This window comes from Coregonus clupeaformis, chromosome 5, assembly GCF_020615455.1.
Source record: "Coregonus clupeaformis isolate EN_2021a chromosome 5, ASM2061545v1, whole genome shotgun sequence".
Taxonomy (NCBI): domain Eukaryota; kingdom Metazoa; phylum Chordata; class Actinopteri; order Salmoniformes; family Salmonidae; genus Coregonus; species Coregonus clupeaformis.
This window is the reverse complement of record NC_059196.1, coordinates 14,878,087-14,884,119: the sequence shown is the minus strand read 5'-3', so window position 1 is coordinate 14,884,119 and position 6,033 is coordinate 14,878,087.

Here is a 6,033-nt window from a genome sequence, read left to right as displayed (position 1 = left end):
GGTATTAACAGACGCGCAGCTGCGGCTCCGCAAATACAGCCCATCTATCTCACCCCGTTGCCCTTAGCAACCATGGAGCCCCCCCTTTTCCTCCCCTCCCCTAAAACCCCACCACTAAGAGGGTTAGAGTACGGTTCGGAATTGTTTCCCTCGGTAATTTGCCCAGTCAGAGCGAAGAGCCACTTGCATTTGATATGCGTAAAATTGTGCGCTTTAAAGCGCAAAATCGCGTAATCTTGGGACAGGTTATCCTCCCATGTGCTCCCATTCCCATAATTTTGATGTGCAGCGAACCGTTGCTTTGTATCGTCATCTTGAACTCATGTGACTTGGGAACAATTAACCTTCAAGGTGAAGAAGAATTGACACCTGGAGTGGATGAACTGTACATTGAAATGTCAATTTATTTCATCCCATCACAATGTCCACCACCAATGAAATACAGAGGAAAAGCCCTTTTATTACAGCATTGTTCAGCCATGTTGGAGAGCCAAGTGGCCAGGTGCTTGCCATACAGTGAGACTGCAAAACAGAAGACAAATGAAGGTGTATGGGGAGAAAGCAGAGGGAGGATGCAGTGGAACATTGTGCTGTGTGCTCAGACAGTGTGTATGGATACTAACATCATATTTGTCTGTGCCTATCCGTTTTAATATTGGACAACATTTGTCCCCTGGATAGAGTAAATTGTGCTCTGCACTGGAAAAGCATTGCTGTGTTATTAATATTTCAGAAGACAGTGCATCTGCGAGAACTTGGTCTCTTTCGCACCCTGAGCCTTCATTTCCTTGTGGAGGATGCCAGCATTTCTGTCTGTGCAGGCTAGGCTACACTGCTGACTTAGAGTCAGCTAGGCATCCGCTTAATGGTTAAGGACACAGGAGGCCACGGTGCAGCCGAGCCACCCCCATGTCATGCATGGCTCCATGTGAAATCATCTCCTTACATGGCGGGGAGGGGAGGGTGTTGTGTGGTGCATCAAGGGGTTTAAGAAAGGTGCAGACATTAGCTGAAGCGGGAATTCAGAATGTCACCAAAGTTTGGCTCAATAAATCATTTGGGGGCATGGCTTGCGAGGGTGGATGGATGGCCCCTCTGCTACAGTAGATGGAGTATCTACCATCTAAGCTTCCTCATCAACAACACACTGTGGGCTCTCCCCTGTAACCCTAATTTAGATGTTATTTTGGGGGTGGCCAATCAGCCCCAGAGTGGGGTGTTTGTCTTTTGTGTGGGATCACCAGCTAGAACGGCTGGCTCTGCCATGCCTCTGCCTCTGACCAGCTTAGGCAGCTTGGAGCCAACGTGCCTGAAATATTTCATCATTCCTTCCCCTCCACCACTGGCTGATCCAATCAGAGAATACATTCTTTTCACCCGCTATTCGAGTGAGCGAAGCCCAATGTCATTTGGATGTCACAGACAGGCAGAAGGAAAGCTGTCTGTGCCTGGAGAGGCTCTTGTCGCCTCTGGTGACGTGTGTGTAGGGTAATGACATATTTGCCATTCAACGGCTTGATCATAAATAACACTCATTCAGATGCACCATTACATTTCAGTCATTTAGCAGACACTCTTATCCAGAGTGATTTACAGGAGCAATTAGGGTTAAGTGCCTTGCTCAAAGGCACACCGTCAGATTTTTCACCTAGTCAGCTCAGGGATTCGAATCAACCTTTCGGTTACTGGCCCAACGCTCTTAACCGCAAGGCTACCTGCCACCATCACAGACATTACAAATGAAGTGCCAACCTACAAGGGATGGGAGCTTTGAACAGTATCATATTAATGGCTTTAGTTTTTGGCATTCTGTATTGGATGTCTGTCTGCTCTCAGACCCAGACATCCCACAGCCAGCAGAGTCCCTCTACAGGGACTGAAACATAAAATCGAATGTCCCCCAAGCGGTGGAGGGATTTCAGTGTGAACACATTTAAGTGAAGCCTCCCTAACGCCTGGCGACAGCGTGTGCATACTTGAGCGTGCACGCCTGCTGTGTGTGTGCATCAGGAAGCAAGTGTTTGTGTGTGTGCATCAATGAGCAAGTGTGTGTGAGTGAGAGTGTGTATGGGTGCATCTGTATGTGTGTAGAGGGTTGGAGGGGGGTTGGGTGCCTTAACTCTGACAGGCTCAGCTGAAGGACGTGTCAGACTCACAACACTACCTGTCAACTCCATTTCCCGCTCTCTTGTCCAGGGCGACAAGGTCTTATTTTAAGAAGTTGGTTTCTGCAGCCTGATGACCAGCACGTGTTCTGACACGCAGCCGTAAACACCCTGGCTCGGAGGCGCTGGCAGCCAATCGAATAGCATCTGCAGCCACTTCATTTACTTCAAATAGATTTACAATAGGCTGACGTCACTGTCTATAAATGTATGGGGTTACAGAAGGATTAAGCCTTCCATTTAATCAATGTGGACTGCAGAAACAATGACGAAGAACAGGAAGACCATGGAGGAGGAGTTAGGGTTAAAGATAGAGAGGGGGAGGAGGGGGTACTTTTCAATGCCCGTGCTTTGATGCATGCCTCGGCCAGCCCCAAAATATGACTCACAATACATCCATTCAGATGAATTAAAACAGAGTGGAGGCGATAGGGAGGGGGAATGTATCTGGGCTTACAGTCATTGTCAACTGAAGTAGCCTATGCACTGGACTTAAAGAGTGCTCAAAATCTTATCCATCTGACTCAGGAGAGAGCAAGGCACTGCAAAGATATATTTGTATTTTAATCTGGTGGTACCCTGGCTCGTCACTCTCTCTTTTTGGGTCCATTTAGGTAATGGCACTTTCCACGGGACATTAATCTGTGTAATTAGGTTTGAGCCACACTCTCCTCCGAAACAGATCGTGACGGTCCAGGGTACCGCTCTCTTTTTTTGCACTTTCTGCCCTGGAGGAAAATAGGTGGAATGCATAATCTTTTTCCTATCTACTTTCTTTCTTATTATCTGAATTCAGTGCTTATCGAGAGCAGGGAGGAAGCAATGGAGTACATGACTGTTTGACAATGGTGACTCTCTGATGGACTCGCTGATTTACTGTGATTCACTGATGAGGCAAATATGGAACACACCTCTGGTTAGCTATCCAAATGAGGGAGGTGGTTTGCTTCCTGTATGTTGTCAGACCATCCCAATCAAATTCCTAGAACCAAACAAACCAATGATTGGTTAAACCATAGACTGTCATCCCATACCTAAACCAACTGCCACTTCAGAATTCATCCGCCCCAAAATGGATGCCATGACTGTGTCTTCACACGTCCATCCATCCCCACCTGTAGGTCACTTATGGGCACTTTCCCCTCATCTGTGTTCAGAATGCATTTAGATACTTCATCTGGATGCCCAGAGAACGGTCCACACACAGCAAGTGGACCTTTCTAGATGTGCTTACTGGTTAATGTGTCGCTCATGGCGGAGGCCACGTCGACGCCAACGCCGCTGCTCATGCATGGGAGACCTTTGAGTTGCAGCTGTCGTGGCCACCCAATACTACAACACTCCTGTCCTGAAGTGATGCCTTCCCAGGGATTTCTCTATAATCTCTTTATGTGTGCACAACCTGTCAATCTCAATCACGGCTGTTGTTGTGCCAGCCTCCCTCTGGGGGGGGGCAATGGTAATCCATTCTGTCGATTAGCTGCATGCCATCTCATTATCTCCCCACATCCGTGCTAGGCTGAGGGCAGAGATACGATGGGGACCGACCATGGATTTCTCCATTGTGACACAGGGGAGGGGAGCTGTCACAGAATATCTAGGGAATGCCAAAGCTACACAACTGTGAAACACACTATTTTGTTTGTCAGTCCCTCTGCCAACCGTAGTGGATGTGAAAACCCTCTTTCCACAGGTGGGGTTAATGTAAATACTGTATTTGAAATCTCAGGAGGTCAACAAGTGTGTATTCCTCCAATGCTGGGGATTTTCATTAGCTTAGCTGTAACACACTGGGTGTAGTGCAGAAAGCAGGCTTAAAGAGTTACTCTCACTAAGTATCCTGACGACTAGCCAAGTGAGCCAGCATGACATTGGCGTCGGCATGACAACACTCACTATCAGGTCACAGTTTTGATACATAGGGAGATTTTCTGGATTCATACTATAAAAAATGTACATGTAGATGTACTCTTTTTATATGACAAATACGCAAATATTAAATATGTGATATGAGAAAGGTATATGATACTTTTATGGCTGACAATTTATCAGCCATAAAATTCAAGGCAAAGGATGGAATAAAGTAAAGTATTACAAATCAGGAAGCCCAAGGGCTTGTGCAGTTTGGTTTGTGTTGTGATTCAATTAACTTGTTTTTCTTATTTACAGTGCTAACAAGGCCTCCTTGTTAGAGCTCTGTTGAATTTTGGCTACCTTGTTCAAGAGAGCAGTAAGACATCAGCTTCACATTAACTCAGACATATTTTTTGCTTCTCTTAAGTTGAGGTAAGATACTGTATAACTTTTTAAAAAAGTGTTTGGTGATGCTATATGTGATTTATAGTGGGAAAACTTCAGGCAAGGCCCTTATTGAGCGCAGAGACTCATAGTACTGTCTGTAGCAATGCACTCCCTCTTTCTGCAAGGTCAGTTGCTCCTTCTGAAGTCCAAACCTCGATAGTCAGCCTGATCATAGCAGTCCTCATCAGGAGCCGTCTCGAAACTCAGTTAGCGATGGTAACTAATGTGAGTCAGGCTAGCTCATACCACATAATATATACAGTGGGGAGAACAAGTATTTGATACACTGCCGATTTTGCAGGTTTTCCTACTTACAAAGCATGTAGAGGTCTGTAATTTTTATCATAGGTACACTTCAACTGTGAGAGAAAATAATTAGCATTTTATTGCATGACATAAGTATTTGATCACCTACCAACCAGTAAGAATTCCAGCTCTCACAGACCTGTTAGTTTTTCTTTAAGCAGCCCTCCTGTTCTCCACTCATTACCTGTATTAACTGCACCTGTTTGAACTCGTTACCTGTATAAAAAAGACACCTGTCCACACACTCAATCAAACAGACTCCAACCTCTCCACAATGGCCAAGACCAGAGCGCTGTGTAAGGACATCAGGGTTAAAATTGTAGACCTGCACAAGGCTGGGATGGGCTACAGGACAATAGGCAAGCAGCTTGGTGAGAAGGCAACAACTGTTGGCGCAATTATTAGAAAATTGAAGTTCAAGATGACGGTCAATCACCCTCGGTCTGGGGTTCCATGCAAGATCTCACCTCGTGGGGCATCAATGATCATGAGGAAGGTGAGGGATCAGCCCAGAACTACACAGCAGGACCTGATCAATGACCTGAAGAGAGCTGGGACCACAGTCTCAAAGAAAACCATTAGTAACACACTACGCCGTCATGGATTAAAATCCTGCAGCGCACGCAAGGTCCCCCTGCTCAAGCCAGCGCATGTCCAGGCCCGTCTGAGGTTTGCCAATGACCATCTGGATGATCCAGAGGAGGAATGGGAGAAGGTCATGTGGTCTGATGAGACAAAAATAGAGCTTTTTGGTCTAAACTCCACTCGCCGTGTTTGGAGGAAGAAGAAGGATGAGTACAACCCCAAGAACACCATCCCAACCGTGAAGCATGGAGGTGGAAACATCATTCTTTGGGGATGCTTTGCTGCAAAGGGGACAGGACGACTGCACCGTATTGAGGGGAGGATGGAAGGGGCCATGTATCGCGAGATCTTGGCCAACAACCTCTTTCCCTCAGTAAGAGCATTGAAGATGGGTCGTGGCTGGGTCTTCCAGCATGACAACGACCCGAAACACACAGCCAGGGCAACTAAGGAGTGGCTCCGTAAGAAGCATCTCAAGGTCCTGGAGTGGCCTAGCCAGTCTCCAGACCTGAACCCAATAGAACATCTTTGGAGGGAGCTGAAAGTCTGTATTGCCCAGCGACAGCCCCGAAACCTGAAGGATCTGGAGAAGGTCTATATGGAGGATTGGGCTAAAATCCCTGCTGCAGTGTGTGCAAACCTGGTCAAGACCTACAGGAAACGTATGATCTCTGTA